Source organism: Rhinoraja longicauda, chromosome 18 (assembly GCF_053455715.1).
Source record: "Rhinoraja longicauda isolate Sanriku21f chromosome 18, sRhiLon1.1, whole genome shotgun sequence".
NCBI lineage: Eukaryota > Metazoa > Chordata > Chondrichthyes > Rajiformes > Arhynchobatidae > Rhinoraja > Rhinoraja longicauda.
This window is the reverse complement of record NC_135970.1, coordinates 22,615,734-22,633,872: the sequence shown is the minus strand read 5'-3', so window position 1 is coordinate 22,633,872 and position 18,139 is coordinate 22,615,734. Positions and strand designations below refer to the sequence as shown.

At 43.5% G+C, this 18,139-nt stretch overlaps 1 protein-coding gene across 9 annotated transcripts in view; it reads right to left on the bottom strand.

The window, feature by feature from the left end:
* Window positions 1-18,139, bottom strand: part of LOC144602325 (leucine-rich repeat-containing protein 4C-like) — a 723,850-nt gene that overhangs the window by 385,793 nt on the left and 319,918 nt on the right. For all 9 annotated transcript variants that reach the window (XM_078415291.1, XM_078415288.1, XM_078415296.1 and 6 more), the window contains one exon: window positions 13,446-13,521. The gene's annotated coding sequence lies outside the window, so the exon portion shown is untranslated. The remainder of the gene's footprint in view (window positions 1-13,445; window positions 13,522-18,139) is intronic.

Sequence of the window (18,139 nt, the reverse complement as noted above, 5' to 3'; positions counted from 1 at the left end):
GTGAGTCTTTGATGGTATTAGCTGCCTTTCTGAAGTAGTGTCTCCTATTGATCTCTTTGTTGATGCAGAGTCAGGAAACTCTCTTCAACCTTCTAAGGAAGTAGTGGCATAGATGAGCTTTCTTTGCAATTGCATCAATGTACTGACAGGTCTTTGGAGATATGCAGACTCGGAAACTCAAAGTTGTTGACTCTCTCCTTCGCCATCCCATCGATGAAGACGGGTTCATGGATCCTTGGTTTACCCTTCATGAAGTCAACAATCAGCTCCTTGGTCTTGCTAATGTAGAGAGCAAGATTATTGTTTTGGGCACCATACAATCAGATTTAAATCTCCCTCCTGTACTCTGGCTCATTGTTATCCATTACACATCTAACAATAGTAGTATCGCCAGCAAATTTAAAGATGGCGTTGGTGCTATATCTGGCTACACAGACACGGGTATGGAGAGAGGAGAATAGGGGACGGAGCACACAGACATGAGGTGCTTTTGTGTTGATGGTTATCAAGGAGGAAGTGTTGTGGCTAATTCATACTGATTGTGATCTACCGACAAGGAAGTCAAGGATCCAATTACATAGGGATGAGCAGAGACTCCATTCTCTGATAATAAGTGTGGAGTGGATGATGGTGTTGAATGCCGAGCTGTAGTTGATGAACAACACCTTGATGTATGTGTTCTCCTTGTCCAAGTGGCCAGTGCAGAGTGGAGAGCCAGCGAGATTGCATCCCGTGATTTATTGTAGTGGTAGGTGAATTGTAGAGATGTTCTGGCACCATTCAATCAGGTTTACATCTCCGTCCTGTATTTTGACTCATTGCTCATTGCTAGAGGACAGTTGAGAAGCATCAGAACTGACCTGTTTTCAAGTTCATGAACAGTTAAGGAGGTCACTGGTAGATTAGAGTGGGAGTGGAAAGGAGAATTAGAGTCACTGATAATTGGAAGACCAGGGTCACCCATGTGGACTAAACAGGGTTGTTCGGCAAACCTGTCATCTAATCAGTGAACTATGCAGAGATTGCATCTTAAACACCAGATGCCATGAAATGTCTTCAACCTGAATCATTTGCTCTGTTTTTTGTTTCGACTGCTGAGTGACCCGCTGAGCATTTCTAGCATTTCCTTTTTTATTTTAATGCTCTTCATAAATCTGTTGATTGGAAGAAGTGCAGGTGAATTACTGCTTCACCTGATCGCTCTGTTCGGTTCCCTTAGAGGAATAAAGAAAAAATGCAGATGTTGAATCTCCTGCAGTTGCATGGGGAAGTGCAACGGAAAGGGAAAGGGTTGGTGGAGATGGAAGAACAGGCCAGGGAATCATGAAGGGAGCTAGCCCTTTGGAATGCTGAATGGGAAGGTAGGGAAGATATGTCTGGTGGTGGAATCCCATTAAAAGGTATGGATATTGTTGGGTATGCTCCACTGAATGTGGAAGTTAGTGGGATGGAAGTGAGGACTAAGGTAGCGGTAGCGCAGCGGTAGAGTTGCTGCTTTACAGTGAATGCAGCGCCGGAGACTCAGGTTCGATCCTGACTACGGGTGCTGCACTGTATGGAGTTTGTACGTTCTCCCCGTGACCTGCGTGGGTTTTGTCCGAGATCTTCGGTTTCCTCCCACACTCCAAAGACGTACAGGTATGTAGGTTAATTGGCTGGGTAAATGTAAAAATTGTCCCTAGTGTGTGTAGGATAGTGTTAATGTGCGGGGATCGCTGGGCGGCACGGACTTGGTGGGCCGAAAAGGCCTGTTTCCGGCTGTATGTGTATGGTATGGTATCCAGAATCTGCCTAAGAAGGAATAGGGAGAGGGCATTGATACAGGAAATAGATGAGATGTGGTCACAGACTCTCTCGTGTTGTATATATGCAATGGGCTCTATGGGCAACCTGAACATATGCATATCCATTAATCAATCTCTGATGCTGTGGAAATGTAACTATCTGCTCACAGAAAAGACTATTACAACATATCTCACTCCTAATAAAGATATAAAGTATTATAATTATAATTAGTGAAAGGAGTCAGGAAATTGTTGTGCATAATTCGTTAGGGCATTAGGAGATTCGTGGGACAAGGGATTAGAGAAGGAAAATAGTAACATAGAAACATAGAAAATAGGTGCAGGAGGAGGCCATTCGGCCCTTCGAGCCAGCACCGCCATTTATTGTGATCATTGCTGATCATCCACAATCAGTAACCGGTGCCTGCCTTCTCCCCATATCATTTGATTCTGCTAGCCCCTTGAGCTCTATCTAACTCTCTTTTAAATTCATCCAGCTAATTGGCCTCCACTGCCCTCTGTGGCAGAGAATTCCACAAATTCACAACTCTCTGGGTGAAAAAGTTCCTTCTCACCTCAGTTTTAAATGACCTCCCCTTTATTCTAAGACTGTGGCCCCTGGTTCTGGACTCCCCCAACACTGGGAACATAGTGAAGGAAAAGATCAGCCAAGAACTTAGTGAATAATGAATCAGTTATGTAAGGTTGAATGGCTTAATCCTGCTGCTGGTTTACTTTAGCTTAGAGATACAAGGTGGAAACAGGTCGTTCCGCCCACCGAGTCTGCCGCGCCCGGCGATCCACGAACACTAGCACTATCCTACACACAATTTACAAATTTTACCAAAGCCAATTAACCTACAAACCTGTAAGTCTTTGGAGTGTGGGGGGAAACCGGAGCACCCAGAGAGAACATCGTCACAGGGAAAACGTACAAACTCCACACCTGTGGTCAGGATCGCACCCGGGTCTCTGGTACTGTAGGGCAGCAACTCTACCGTTGTGCCACCGGGCCGCACTACTACTTCCTACATTCTTATGAAATTGCCCACAAATTGTTTTACTTGCTTAACATACAACATCTGGCCAGGCTCGAAATTTTCCTTGGTTAAAAGAAATGTGGCTCATCTCTTCTTTCTTAGAAACGATCACAGTGCTATGGGTGGCACATACTTAGCTGTGCCTGGTCATTCTGAAGACGTACTCCTTACAGGTCACTTTGCCTCCGACTCTTATCTCAGTACCTTGCCGTGAAGGAGCCAGAGATGACCTGAAGCTGACCTGCTAGAGTGTCCGAGTCCAGAAGGAGAACAAAAATGTGCTGGGCTGACGACCGAGATGCAAAGCACATCCCGCCCCTCAGCTTCGACAAAATGTATCCATTCATTTGAAATCGATCATAAAATTCGATCAAAAAATGAATGCAGGTATGTGATCTGATACATTTTCTTGATATTATGACTTAAATGATTTCTGGTCATTTAAGCCAGATATGTTTGAAAATATGTAACTATGGTTTGGAATCTAAAATGAGTTACAAACATCTTTCTGGGGGCTTGCAGGATTTGATGGAGGATGGGACCAGGCAAATGTGCGTCCTCATTCTCCAGCTTAAGAACAGACACATTTTGGAAAGAAGTTAAACTGCCTTTGAAGGTGGTGAAGTTGTCAAAAAGAGCATCAGGTCACATTGCATGAAGGCAGGGAATCTGCCCATGCGTTTGCAGTTTGCAGTCTACTCTGTTTCACGGCACGGCCTCTGTGGCCTCTGGAGATCAATTGCTTCTGTGGAGCTACAAACATAAATGGAAAATGGATGGCCTGGAGGTGGTTTAGTTTAGAGATACAGGGTGGAAACAGACCCTTCGGCCCACCGAGTCCGCACCGACCGGCGATCCCCACACATTAACACTACGCTACACACACTAGGGACAATCTTACATTTATACAATGATACCATGCCAATTAACCTACAAACCTGTACATCTTTGGAGTGTGGGGGGAAACCAAAGATCTCAGAGAAAACCAACGCAGGTCACGGAGAGAACATACAAACTCCGTACAGACAAGCACCCGTGGTCGGGATCGAACCCAGGTCTCCGGCGCTGCAAGGCTGTGGTGGGTGGGACAGCGCACCGTACAGCCATTATGTGAACGTGAATTGCAACCACTCTTTGCCTTCTTAATTATGCATCCAACCCCAGACCATTCTCTGCCTTTAAGGGACTTAATTGAGACTTTTATGCATGAAGCTAGGAACTTCTATTGATTCACAATGACAAGCATGTGAAGGTTTGAAATCACTTGTGGTGACCTTGGCTCTCTGCTGTCACCACAAAGAATCCTGAGGGGGAAATCGATACAGTGACTGCGTGTAACACAATCATAATAAAACATCTTTTTGACTGCATCTGCAATGCTGCTTCAGAAAATGACAAGGCAAATGCTTCTTCCCCACAGCAGGAGGCATTTACTACCAAAGTATGGCCAAGGAATAGGTAATGGAGAGAGTTGGGGGCAATGTCATGCTTCAACTCTCTCTCTAAATGGACCTGCAACATTTCAGTTTACCTTGGGAAAGACCGTCTATCCATTTAGATACACATCATTGACATCTGATCACTAAAATACAGCAAAGATAGACACAAAAAGCTGGAGCAACTCAGCGGGTCAGACAGCATCTCTGGAGAAAAGGAATAGGTGACATTTCGGGTCGAGACCCTCCTTTAGTTGTACGGGGCACTGGTGAGACAACATCTGGTGTGCTGTGTACAGTTTTGGTCTCCTAATTTGAGGAAGGACATCCTTGCTATTGAGGCAGTGCGGCGTAGGTTCATGAGGTTTATCCCCAGGATGGCGGGACTATCATATGAGGAAAGATTGGAAAGACTGGAATTGTGTTCACTGGAATTTAGAAGGGTGAGAGGGGATCTTATGTGTAAAATTATAAAAGGACTGGAAAAGGTAGATGCAGGAAAAATGTTCCCAATGTTGGGGTAAGCCAGAACCAGGGGCCACAGTCTAAGAATACAGGAGAGGCCATTTAAAACTGAGGTGGGGGTCTCGACCCAAACCTTCACATATTCATTATCTCCAGAGATGCTGCCTGACCGGTTGCAATAAAGTACCCTCTTGCTGACCCATAACCTCACTCACTGAGGAGTCTTTCTCCTCTTATTTTTCTGCCCACTCTTCTGCAAGATCTGTCGAAGTGTGGAAAAGGACTAACAGTATCCATTAGTTGACTCCAACAATACTAGGCGCAAAACTGACTTGATAACAAATATATGTGCATGAGCACTCACCATCCGCGACTGACTATTTTAAGAACAGGCATTATAGCTAAAATTCTTCAATCATTTAAAGCATTGTAAAAAATTTAAAGCACCACTGAGCCTAAAACAGCAGTAAACATTTTTGGCATTAAATACAGGGAAACTTTCTTTGGAACCTCATTACAAATCTCATTATTACAAATCTCTTCAAAAATCCCATCCGATTCCTCCATTAAAATCAAATTATAAATTGCATTCATGTGTATTTTTAAGGAGAGGCTAATATTACCAGTCTTATTTTGTTATGTGTTTAATTGTGAGATTACATAAATGTTTTATTTGTAAATTTGTCGTGAAATTGATCTTTCACAAATCATTTGTTACAACTTTAGATTTTGGTTACAACAATATCGGATAATGATAATTCTCTTTTTCCAAAAGATCATAAATCCACCATTTCCAGCTTGCACATTCTTTTGTTGATTACCTTCACAGCATTTTGCCGTGACCTACTGTTAGTATAATTGCCTCTGAAGACTGAATGTACAGACTCGAGAGACATTTCATTGCGGTGCAGAGAGATTGCTGGTGATGCCTTTCAAACAGAGTCATAGAGTGATACAGTGTGGAAACAGGCCCTTTGGCCCAACTTGCCCACACTGGCTAACAATGTCCCAGCTACACTAGTCCCACTGGCCTGCGCTTGGTCCATATCCCTCCAAACCTGTCCTATCCATGTACCTATCTAACTGTTTCTCAAACGATGGGATAGCCCTAGCCTCAACTACCTCTTCTTGTTCCATACACCCACCACCCTTTGTGTGAAAAAGTTACCCCTCAGATTCCTATTAAATCTTTTCCCCTTCACCTTGAACCTTTGTCCTCTGGTCCTCGAGTCCCCTACTTTGGGCAAGAGATTGTGCATTTACCTGTTCTCAGAAATGGAAAAGAAAGATTCACAGAGATACAAGAAACTGCAGATGCTGGAATCTTGAGCAAGACACAAAGTAGTTCACAAGTTCACAAGTTATTGGACTAGAATTAGATCTCTGCCTCCAAATTCCATTTTCCTGTCTTCTCCCCATAACCCTTGACACCCTGTTCTAATAAAAAAAAATGTCTATTTCTGCCTTAAAAATATCCACTGACTTGGCCTCCACAGCCCTCTGTGGCAATGAGTTCCACACATTAACTGCCCTCTGACTAAAGAAGTTCCTCCTCACCTCCTTTCTAAAGGAGCACCCTTTAATTCTGACTAATTCTGGTCCTCGCCTCTCCCGCCAGTGGAAACATCCAGCGAGTAGAGGCCCAGGGCTGTCAAACGCTCATCATATGCTAACCCACTCATTCCTTGAATCATTCTTGTAAACCTCCTCTGGACCCTCTCCAGAGCCAGCATATCCTTCCTCAGATATGGGGCCCAAATTTGCTCACAGTACTCCAAATGCCAGCACCTTATAGAGGCCCAGCATTACATCTCTGTTTTTGTATCCCAGTCCTCTTGACATAAATGAATTTGCCTTCCTGACTACCGATCCGACTTGCAAACTAATTTTTTGGGAGTCCTGCACCAGCACTCTCAAGTCCCTTTGCACCTCCGATTTCTGGATTCTCTCTCCATTGAGAAAATAATCTACGCCTTTATTCTTGGAGCAGCTCAGCGTGTCAGGCAGCCTTCGTGGTGGGGATGGACAAGTAACATTTGGGGTTGGAGTCTTTCTTCAGAATGATTATAGTTGGGGATAGAAAACTATAAGCTCGACAAAGCTTGGCAAGTGATAGGTAGATACAGGTGAGGTTGGTTTGATTGGCAAATGGGTGGGGTATGTGACAAATAAAACAAAACGGTTAGATAAGGAGAGATGAAAAATGAAATATAAAAGCAGAGGTGTAGGATTGAGGTGGAAGGGGACAGAGAGGCAAAGGTGGATGGAGGCGGGATGGGGGGTTGGGCAGAGAAAAGAAGGGAGGAAGAAGGGGGCTACTTAAAATCACAGATTTCAATCTTCATACGATTGAGTCTAAGTGACCCAAGCTGCTGAGGTGCTAGTCCTCCAGGTTGCTCGTGGCCTCACTCTGGCAATGGAGGAGACTCAGGACAGATGGGTTGGTTCACGAATGGGAAATGGGAGTTGAAATGGTTAGCAACCAAGTGATCCAAGTGGCCTTAGTGGATCAAGTGCAAGGGTTCAGCAAAACAGTTGCCTGGTTTGCACTTGGTCTCATCGATGTAAAGGAGACCATGTCGAGATCATCAGATGCATTAGATGATGATTGAAGAGGTGCACGTGAACCTCTGTCTCACCTGGAAAGGATTCCTGGGTCCCTGGTTGGAGGTGACTGAGGAGATTTCTGGGGAACCTGGATAGAGATGATGGAGGTGACCTCCTCCCTCATCGCCACAGGGACCCTAGCAACCTGTCTAGGTGAGACAGAGATTCACTTGCACCTTCTGAAACCTGGTTTATGGCATCTGATCTTCCTGATGTGGCCTCCTTTTCATCGGCGAGACCAAGTGTAGACTGGGCGACTGTTTTGCCAAAAGCTTGCGCTCAGTCCACCAGGTCCTGCTGACGGCCCCATTTTAACTCCCCTTCCCATTCTCATTCCGACCATTCTGCCCTGGGCTTCCTCCATTGCCAGAGTGAGGCAACATGCAAACTGAGGAACAGCTCCTCATGTTTGCTTGCATCGTTTATGACCCTATTGTATAAATTTGTATTTTCCAGTTTTAAGTTAACCTCTCTCTATCCTGTGACCCCCACCACTCCCACCACAGTGTGCACTATTTATCCCACTATTCTGCACCCTCTTCCCTTCTCCTGGTCCCTTCTGCCGATATCCCACCCTCTGGCTTTACATTTCATCCCACTTCTCTCCTTATTTGACACCTTGTTGTCAATGTTTCACCTTGAGCATTTGTCACTTACTCCCATTCATCTGCCAATCAATCTGCTATATCCATCTATCACTTGCCAGGAGAGACACAAAAAGCTGGAGTAACTCAGCAGGTCAGGCAGCATTTCTGGAGAAAAGGAATAGGTGGCAATGGACAATAGACAATAGACAATAGACAATAGGTGCAGGAGTAGGCCATTCAGCCCTTCGAGCCAGCACCGCCATTCAATGCGATCATGGCTGATCACTCAATCAGTACCCCGTTCCTGCCTTCTCCCCATACCCCCTCACTCCGCTATCCTCAAGAGCTCTATCCAGCTCTCTCTTGAAAGCATCCAACGAACTGGCCTCCACTGCCTTCTGAGGCAGAGAATTCCACACCTTCACCACCCTCTGACTGAAAAAGTTCTTCCTCATCTCCGTTCTAAATGGCCTACCCCTTATTCTCAAACTGTGGCCCCTTGTTCTGGACTCCCCTAACATTGGGAACATGTTATCTGCCTCTAATGTGTCCAATCCCCTAATTATCTTATATGTTTCAATAAGATCCCCCCTCATCCTTCTAAATTCCAGTGTATACAAGCCCAATCGCTCCAGCCTTTCAACATACGACAGTCCCGCCATTCCGGGAATTAACCTAGTGAACCTACGCTGCACGCCCTCCATAGCAAGAATATCCTTCCTCAAATTTGGAGACCAAAACTGCACACAGTACTCCAGGTGCGGTCTCACCAGGGCCCGGTACAACTGTAGAAGGACCTCTTTGCTCCTATACTCAACTCCTCTTGTTACGAAGGCCAACATTCCATTGGCTTTCTTCACTGCCTGCTGTACCTGCATGCTTCCTTTCATTGACTGATGCACTAGGACACCCAGATCTCGTTGAACTCCCCCTCCTCCTAACTTGACACCATTCAGATAATAATCTGCCTTTCTATTCTTACTTCCAAAGTGAATAACCTCACACTTATCTACATTAAACTGCATCTGCCATGTATCCGCCCACTCACACAACCTGTCCAAGTCACCCTGCAGCCTTATTGCATCTTCCTCACAATTCACACTACCCCCCAACTTAGTATCATCTGCAAATTTGCTAATGGTACTTTTAATCCCTTCGTCTAAGTCATTAATGTATATCGTAAATAGCTGGGGTCCCAGCACCGAACCTTGCGGTACCCCACTGGTCACTGCCTGCCATTCCGAAAGGGACCCATTTATCCCCACTCTTTGCTTTCTGTCTGTCAACCAATTTTCTATCCATGTCAGTACCCTACCCCCAATACCATGTGCCCTAATTTTGCCCACTAATCTCCTATGTGGGACCTTGTCGAAGGCTTTCTGAAAGTCGAGGTACACCACATCCACTGACTCTCCCTTGTCAATTTTCCTAGTTACATCCTCAAAAAATTCCAGTAGATTTGTCAAGCATGATTTCCCCTTCGTAAATCCATGCTGACTCGGAATGATCCCGTTACTGCTATCCAAATGCTCAGCAATTTCGTCTTTTATAATTGACTCCAGCATCTTCCCCACCACTGATGTCAGACTAACTGGTCTATAATTCCCCGTTTTCTCTCTCCCTCCTTTCTTAAAAAGTGGGATAACATTTGCTATCCTCCAATCCACAGGAACTGATCCTGAATCTATAGAACATTGAAAAATGATCTCCAATGCTTCCACTATTTCTAGAGCCACCTCCTTAAGTACTCTGGGATGCAGACCATCAGGCCCTGGGGATTTATCAGCCTTCAGTCCCATCAGTCTACCCAAAACCATTTCCTGCCTAATGTGGATTTCCTTCAGTTCCTCCATCACCCTAGGTTCTCCGGCCCCTAGAACATTTGGGAGATTGTGTGTATCTTCCTCAGTGAAGACAGATCCAAAGTAACGGTTTAACTCGTCTGCCATTTCTTTGTTCCCCATAATAAATTCCCCTGCTTCTGTCTTCAAGGGACCCACATTTGCCTTGACTATTTTTTTCCTCTTCACGTACCTAAAAAAACTTTTGCTATCCTCCTTTATATTATTGGCTAGTTTACCCTCGTACCTCATCTTTTCTCCCCGTATTGCCTTTTTAGTTAACTTTTGTTGCTCTTTAAAAGAGTCCCAATCCTCTGTCTTCCCACTCTTCTTTGCTATGTTATACTTCCTCTCCTTAATTTTTATGCTGTCCCTGACTTCCCTCGTCAGCCACAGGCGTCTCTTACTCCCCTTAGAGTCTTTCCACCTCTTTGGAATAAATTGATCCTGCAACCTCTGCATTATTCCCAGGAATACCTGCCATTGCTGTTCTACCGTCTTCCCTGCTAGGGCCTCCTTCCAATCAATTTTGGCCAGCTCCCACCTCATGCCTCTGTAATCCCCTTTGCTATACTGTAATACCGACACTTCCGATTTTCCCTTCTGCCTTTCCATTTGCAGAGTAAAACTTATCATGTTGTGATCACTGCCTCCTAATGGCTCTTTTACCTCTAGTCCCCTTATCAGATCAGGATCATTACACAACACTAAATCCAGAATTGCCTTCTCCCTGGTAGGCTCCAGTACAAGCTGTTCTAAGAATCCATCTCGAAGGCACTCTACAAACTCTCTTTCCTGGGGTCCATTTCCAACCTGATTTTCCCAGTCTACCTGCATGTTGAAATCTCCCATAACCACAGTAGCATTACATTTTTGACACGCCAATTTTATCTCCTGATTCAACTTGCACCCTATGTCGAGGCTACTGTTTGGGGGCCTATAGATAACTCCCATTAGGGTCTTTTTACCCTTACAATTTCTCATTTCTATCCATACTGATTCAACATCTCCTGATTCTAAGTCACCCCTTGCAAGGGAATGAATATCATTCCTTACCATCAGAGCAACCCCACCCCCTCTGCCCACCTGTCTGTCTTTTCTATACGTTGTGTACCCCTGGATATTCAGTTCCCAGCCCTGGTCCTCTTGTAACCATGTCTCAGTGATCCCTGGCGATTCGGGTCGGGACCCTCTCCGACGAGAGTTCCACAACATCCTCTCTTGCTGCTCCCCTTCTGTGCACCAGCATCTGCGGTTCCTTCCTACACAGTATCACTTGGCAGGCTTTGACCCGCCCCAACCTCTTTTCCAGCTTTCTCCACTCAACTATCGCCTGTTCATTCCATCCACAGATCCTTCCTGGCCACCTGAGTTCTTCCAAGACTTCATGCTTTGATTGAAGATCCATACAGCACTCTTGAAGCAGACTACGTGAGATCCAAGTGTACTAATCAATAATTGTCAACAAAAACATTACCCTATCATTCACCTAATTGTTCTTTGCAAAATTTTTCCAACATTGCATCACCCTTCATTTGAAGTGAAATATTTTTAATGTCCTCAGGATATGAACAGTGCACCATAAATCCAAGCATTGTGTTAATTTGTTTCCAACATGTTACAAACTATACATCATTAATAAAAAAAAGTCAAATTAAATTCAACTTCCACTTAAGGAGATAGTTTAAATGGATATGATAAATTAACAAACTTGTGATTGTGTCACCAGACAATCTGTGTTCCACATTATTACAAGTAATTATATTTTTAAGATGCCAGTATTGAACAAAAGGCTGTTTTTTGTGAAAATATCATAAGTTCATACGATCATATGTGATAGGAGCAGAATTAGGCCATTCGGCCCATCAAGTCTGCTCTGCCATTCAATCATGGCTGATCTATCTCTCCTTCTTAACCCCATTCTCCTGCCTTCTCCCCAGAACCTCTGACACCCGTACTAATCAAGGAGATGTCAATTTTATTTAAACTGTCAATTTAATTATTGTCAAGGTCAGAATGATCAAATTGCATAGGAAAGGACTGCAGATGCTGGTTTAAATCGAAGATAGGCATAGAATGCTAGAGTAACTCAGCGGGACAGGCAGCATCTCTGGAGAGAATGGGTGACGTTTTGGTCGAGACCCTTCTTAAGACTGTTCAAATTGTAAACGCACAACAAATGTAGAAAGCTTTTTTGAATTATATATCTGCAATTCCATGTTAATTTCCCCAACTCCCATCTTTTTCATCATCCTGAACAGGAGACCATTTTCCTTTTGATTCAGGCCCATTCCTCTCTCTGCCAGATGAATTCTCACAGAGTTACAATAGGTTATACAATCAATTTCAGACTATACCCTTTCAAAAGAACACGGAAGAATGGACCTAATTTGCATTTTAAAGTTAGACACAAAATGTTGGAGTAACTCAGTGGGTCAGTCTGCATCCCTGGAGAAAAAGAATAGATGAGGTTTCGGGTCGAGACCCTTCTTCAGACTGAGAGTCAGGGGAGAGGGAAACTAGAGATATGAAAAGGTACAAAGAACAAATGAATAAAAGGTATACAAAGAACAAATCAAAGCCAGCCAGATGATCAAGGAAAGTTGGAGCCCACAATGGTCCATTGTTGGCTGTGGATAAGGTGATGGGTGGATAAAATAGTAAAACTAAGCAGGAAGACAGTAAAACTAAGCAGGATGACAGGCCGAATTGGGTGGGGGAGGGTGGAGAGAGAGAATGCAACTTTTCAAAGGAATTGCATGATGAGAATGAAAATATGAACAGGGAACATATTTAAGGACTCTCTTGCCTGATAAGGAACGAAGATGACAGTTTCCTTCAATGTCCAATCTTGCCTCTTTTGAAACATGTGCTATGTGCTAATTGATGCAGTCAGACAATTTCCTTGAGAACATTGATTTACATAAACATTCCAACAGATCTTTTAACAGAGAGGGGCTTCCAAATAGTTGATAAAAATCTAATTACTATCTATATATCAAAACTCTCATTTGTTTGTTTTTGTTCCTGAACTACAGCCAAAACGGTACACGATAGCGCGACAATTTTAGGCTCACCTTACTCACCCTCGTCCCTTTGGTGCTAATGGAAGAGGTTTCATTGAAATCGGTTATATTTTTTAAGTTATTCACATTTTAAAGTTTACATTTATCTCCTAGGGAGGGAGGGGGGAGGGGGAGGAGGAGGGAGGAAAGGGTAGGTTGAGGGGGATGGAGTGGGGGGGAGGTGAAGGGGGAGGAGAGGGGGAGGGGAAGGGGATGGGGGTGGAGGGAGGGGGAGGGGGGAGGGAAGGAGGAGTGGAGGAGTGGAGGGGGGAAGGGGGGAGGGGGGAAGGGGGAGGGGGGAAGGGGGGAAGGGGAGAGTGGGGAGGGAGGAGAAGAGGGTGCTGCACCAATGCAGGAGAGGTTTAGGCCCAACGGGTCCACTTGGTCTAGTCCGTCTATAAAAGTAACCAGATTACTGACATAAGACTAAATTGCAGAGTGGGGGGTGGGGGAAGGGGGGAAAGTGCACAAATACCAATAAAATAGAGAGTTTAATATCAGGGTGGCATATAGTTACTACTTTTGCACATCAATCAGCTAAAGTTGAAGATTCAAGTATCAGATACCAGTAAACCACATTCGAAGATTTACAATGCTGGAGAAAGGTCGATGCAACTTACAATTAATCTTGCAGTGAAATCCAGGTGTTGCTGCTTCTTCCCTTCAGTTCCCATCCATCTGGTAAATGAAACATTCCTGGAATAAATAAATAGGACGAAGATGTTAGCCTTACTGATTGAGGCGTTAAATTAGCGGCTGTAATTTTCATTCATCGCCTTTGTGTATTCCACGGTGGGTGCCAGAGGTTGGTCCAGGACAAAGGGGGACCGAGCGTGGGTGGGACCACTGAGAACAAAGAGAGTCCCGGCATGAGGGAGGGGAGGGAGGTGGGGGTGGGGGGGGGGGGGGGGGGTGGGGGGGTGGGGGGTTGTGGAGGTGGAGGTGCCAAGAACAAACAAGGACCATTGGGGACTATAATGAACACTTGACGATAACTTTGTCAGTGCCCTGTACTTCATGTATGGGTTTGCAAAATAAATAATTTTACAGTGGCATGCCACATGTGATAATAAAGTATCAATCAATCAATCATCAATCGATCGAGTTTTGCTCTTCTTTCGTGCGACTTGTGCATTGCTAGGTGGTGCTTCAGTGCGTTATAAAGTGGTGCTTTGGCAATGTGCACAAATGATGGTGAAATGTCCATATGCGGTAAACCTCTAAATGGCAGTCTGGTACCCAGCTCACCGGGTGCTGATTCCCACTCTTGTGATAACAAAGCAGACCCCTGGTTCCTGTGCACCTTCTAACATACTGAGGCCCTCGTTTGTTTTTTTTTAAATTTCAAAATATACTTTATTTGAGAAATAAATATATGCAAAACATGTTCCTTACAAAACTCCATCCACCATTCTCGGAGGCTGTACATATATTCAATACACCAATTACACAAAATTACCCCCCCCCCCAACCTTGCCACTCATGCGTGGAATCCCTTCCCTTATTTTGAGGGGCGTCTCCACCACATCCTGCCCCCCCATGTCCAGCAGCGGAAGAGCCCTAGACTGTGGCCCTCCCCCACAAAGCCTTGGCATTGGCTCAGGGACACCAGTCTGAAGAAGCGTCTTGACCCGAAACGTCACCCGTTCCTTCTTTCCTGGGATGCTGCCTGACCCGCTGAGTTACTCCAGCATTTTGTGTCTACTGATTTTAGATGATCAGTCATGATCATAGTGAATGGCGGGGCTGGCTCGAAGGGCCAAATGGCCTACTCCTGCACCTATTTTTTCCATGTTTCTATCACTATATCCTGACTGCCAAGAGATAAGTTATCTTGCACCACAATTAGAAAGGAGCAAAGGCCTAAATTCAGCATGCGGATTGAATTACAATTTAAGTGAGAGAAGGAAGGAACACTCAGCATCAGTTGTCACGTAAAAAGATAAAAATCAGAGACCAACAAGCATTTTTATACAACTGCAGCATAATTAGATAGAAGACTCACACATTGGTAATGTAAACTTGTCCAGACTAACAGTACATTTTTCTAGGGGGAAGCAACTAATTTGTGGAAAGCAAATGGTGGAATCCAATCTATTTTTGCGAGGAGAATACATAAGCATTACCCACAAAATATTGTGGAGCCACTTAAATGTGTGAGATGATACATTTGATGACACAATGGCTGCACTATTATGTGATATATTTAAAACCGTTGTTCAACTTTTGCTTCTGAGCACATCTTATGCAATCATCAGGCATTTTGGAAATAATCACAAATGGAAATTATGCTGCACATTCCTGGTACGCTAATATCAAATCCACCTACGTGCAGGTTTTAAAGATGCAGTAATCCATCTCTCGCAGATGAAAACAAAAGATTGCTAAACAAAAATAGCAAGAATGTTGGAATAACATAGGAAGCCAAGATCTACATTTTAGTCACTTTTGTGTTAAAAAAACCCCAAAGGTATCCTTAACTCAGAAACTAATGAACATTTTTATACAAATTAATATTTTATATATTTTGCAAACTATTAAAAGGGTCCATGCCCAATGCTGGAAATGGAAGTACAAAATGCAAAAAAAGTAATTTTGGGATAATTTAGATAATACAGAATTCTCAAAAAAAAGATGTGAAATATATAAGCTTATATTAAATATAAAGGCTTATATTAAATATAAAGGTTTATATTTCAAAAATAGTGCTGTGTGCCCCTTCTTTACCTTCCCTCTCTCAAATAAGAAAATTACATTTTTTTTCCTCAAATTCCAGACTGAAATATTCAATATGTTTTCTAATCTGCAAACTTCCCCGACAAAATTGCAGTTAAACTCTTCCTGATTTCAGGCGTTGTTTGCTTTCAGCAATTTGACTCACTGGTTGAGATCCTTCATTTGGTTGCAGCTCAGCGAATGAGCCTTCTTCTGCCACTGACTTCACCGTAACCCTAACACATTTGCTTGAGTCAGGGTGCATCATGTCATACAAAGTGCCCTCTCAGTGGGTCTTCACCATTAGGAAAGAGACTGCCACTGCTATGGAATAAAAGCACACTGATGCAGTCACTGCACACTGCAGAGGCTAATGAGATACTACATCTTGAAGGCACATGTAAAAGCTTGCACGAAGAATATATTGAAAGACCAGCCAAGTTTGCTTTAAAATGAATAGTCTCTGGGCCGAATAGAACTGAAGGAGGGCACAATTAGCTCCACTCCTCCCTGTAAGTTGAGTATTTATTGAAGTAACTTTACGGTCCAACCTTAGTTTTCTTTGTTGGTTGCTGCTGTCGGCAAAACAACACCAAGCTGGAAAATCAGGATTCTGTCCAGATTTTGTGGATACTTAGAACGCAAAGTGTTGGAGTAACAGTGGGTCTGGCGGCATCTTTCAAGAACATGGCTTGGCGATGTTTCGGGTTGGGACCCATCTTCAGACCTTGGTTCTCCATAGATGCTGCATAACTTATTGAGTTAGTCAAGTACTTTGTTTTCCATACAAGATTCCAGCATCTGCAGGTCCTTATATCTATTTGTGTTGTTTATGTGGAATAAATAGGAAATGCATGACAGGCAATTGTCTACTCATGAGTATTGAAAAGAAAAATTTACTTATTGGTCGCAATGTTTTTCAGGGTTTATCTGCTACTGATAAGCCCTGTTTTTGAGAGCAATATAAAAAAGAACCTTTCTGGCTGAAACACACCAACACATTGTCATTTCCTTTCATATCATACAATCTTTATCCACTACGGTCATATAATGTCTGAAGAACAATGCCTTTGTGTGTTACGTAGTACATTTTACTGCATATCCAAGCAAAATCCTAGAAACCTATTAGAATTATTAAGCTTGTTACAACAGGACCCTTGGTGATGAAGTGAAGATAAGGTGAGCAGGATTCGTCTCAAAGTAATTTGTTTTCAATGTAATTTAATTACTATTCTGCTGGTATGTACAAGATTAATTAATAAAAAGATTAAATTGAATTAAATACTTGTTTGTAGATAAGTAGTATCTAAGAGTGGCATTTGAAGATATGAAAAATGTGCAGTCGCTCCAAATTTAATAAAACAAAAGGCAAAACTACACGTTTCCTCGTCATCTCTTTCACTCACATTTTCCTCCAGCGACTCATCGCAAATCCCACTGCATCAAAGAATGCATTTATAAGATCCAATCGCTGTGACAGGATGCCTGTAGCATTAAGAAATAACTGCACATGCTGACAGAAACACATTACAGTGAGTTGAGAAGGACATTTTAATATCTGACAGGCAGATGGCACCACTTACACTGTGACAAACACCTGGACATCCCTGCTGCTCAAACCACACTGAAACATCATCCGCTAATAAGGAGCACGCCAACCGGAAGATTCATCATTTTGGAATTTTGCCGAAAAATACTTCATGCTGAATTTAGCAGCAGAAACAAATCCACTCATGAAGATGGCAAAAAATGCATGTTGTAGTCTCAAGATAAACACAAAATGATGGAGTAACTCAGCAGGACACGGGCAGCTTCTCTAGAGAGAAGGAATGGGTGACATTTCGGGTCGAGACCCTTCTTCGGACTGATGTAGTCTTAGCTTTATAAACTCAAACAATGTGGATGGGCTATTAGGATGCTAATTGTAAGAAGGAACTGCAGATGCCTTTGCTTTACGTCAAAGACAGACACAAAATGCTGGGTAGTGCAGGATTGACTAGGTCCACTTAAAGACAAAGGAGGGAATATATGTACAGAGCCAAAGGAAGTGAGTGAGATCCTTGATAAGTATTTTGCATCAATATTCACCATTCACAAGCACATGGGGGATGATGAGGAAAGGGTATGTTGATTTTCTTGGGCATGTCAATATTTTGAAGGGGAGATGTTGAAAAACATTAAGGTAGATTATATCAGAATCTGGTCCTGATGGGATCTATCTCATGATACCGATTGAAGCAAGGTAGATGATTTCTGGAGCCTTGATAGAGACATTTGTATCCTCCTTAGCCAGAAGACTTGAGATGCTGCTCCTTTGTTTATAAAGGGCAATAGGGATAAACCAGATGTGCCAGTGAGCCTTATAGACAATAGACAATAGGTGCAGGAGTAGGCCATTCGGCCCTTTGAGCCAGCACCAACATTCAATGTGATCATGGCTGATCATTCTCAATCAGTACCCGTTCCTGCCTTCTCCCCATACCCCATGACTCCGCTATCCTCAAGAGCTCTATCTAACTCTCTCCTGAATGCATTCAGAGAATTGGCCTCCACTGCCTACTGAGGGAGAGAATTCCACAGATTTACAACTCTCTGACTG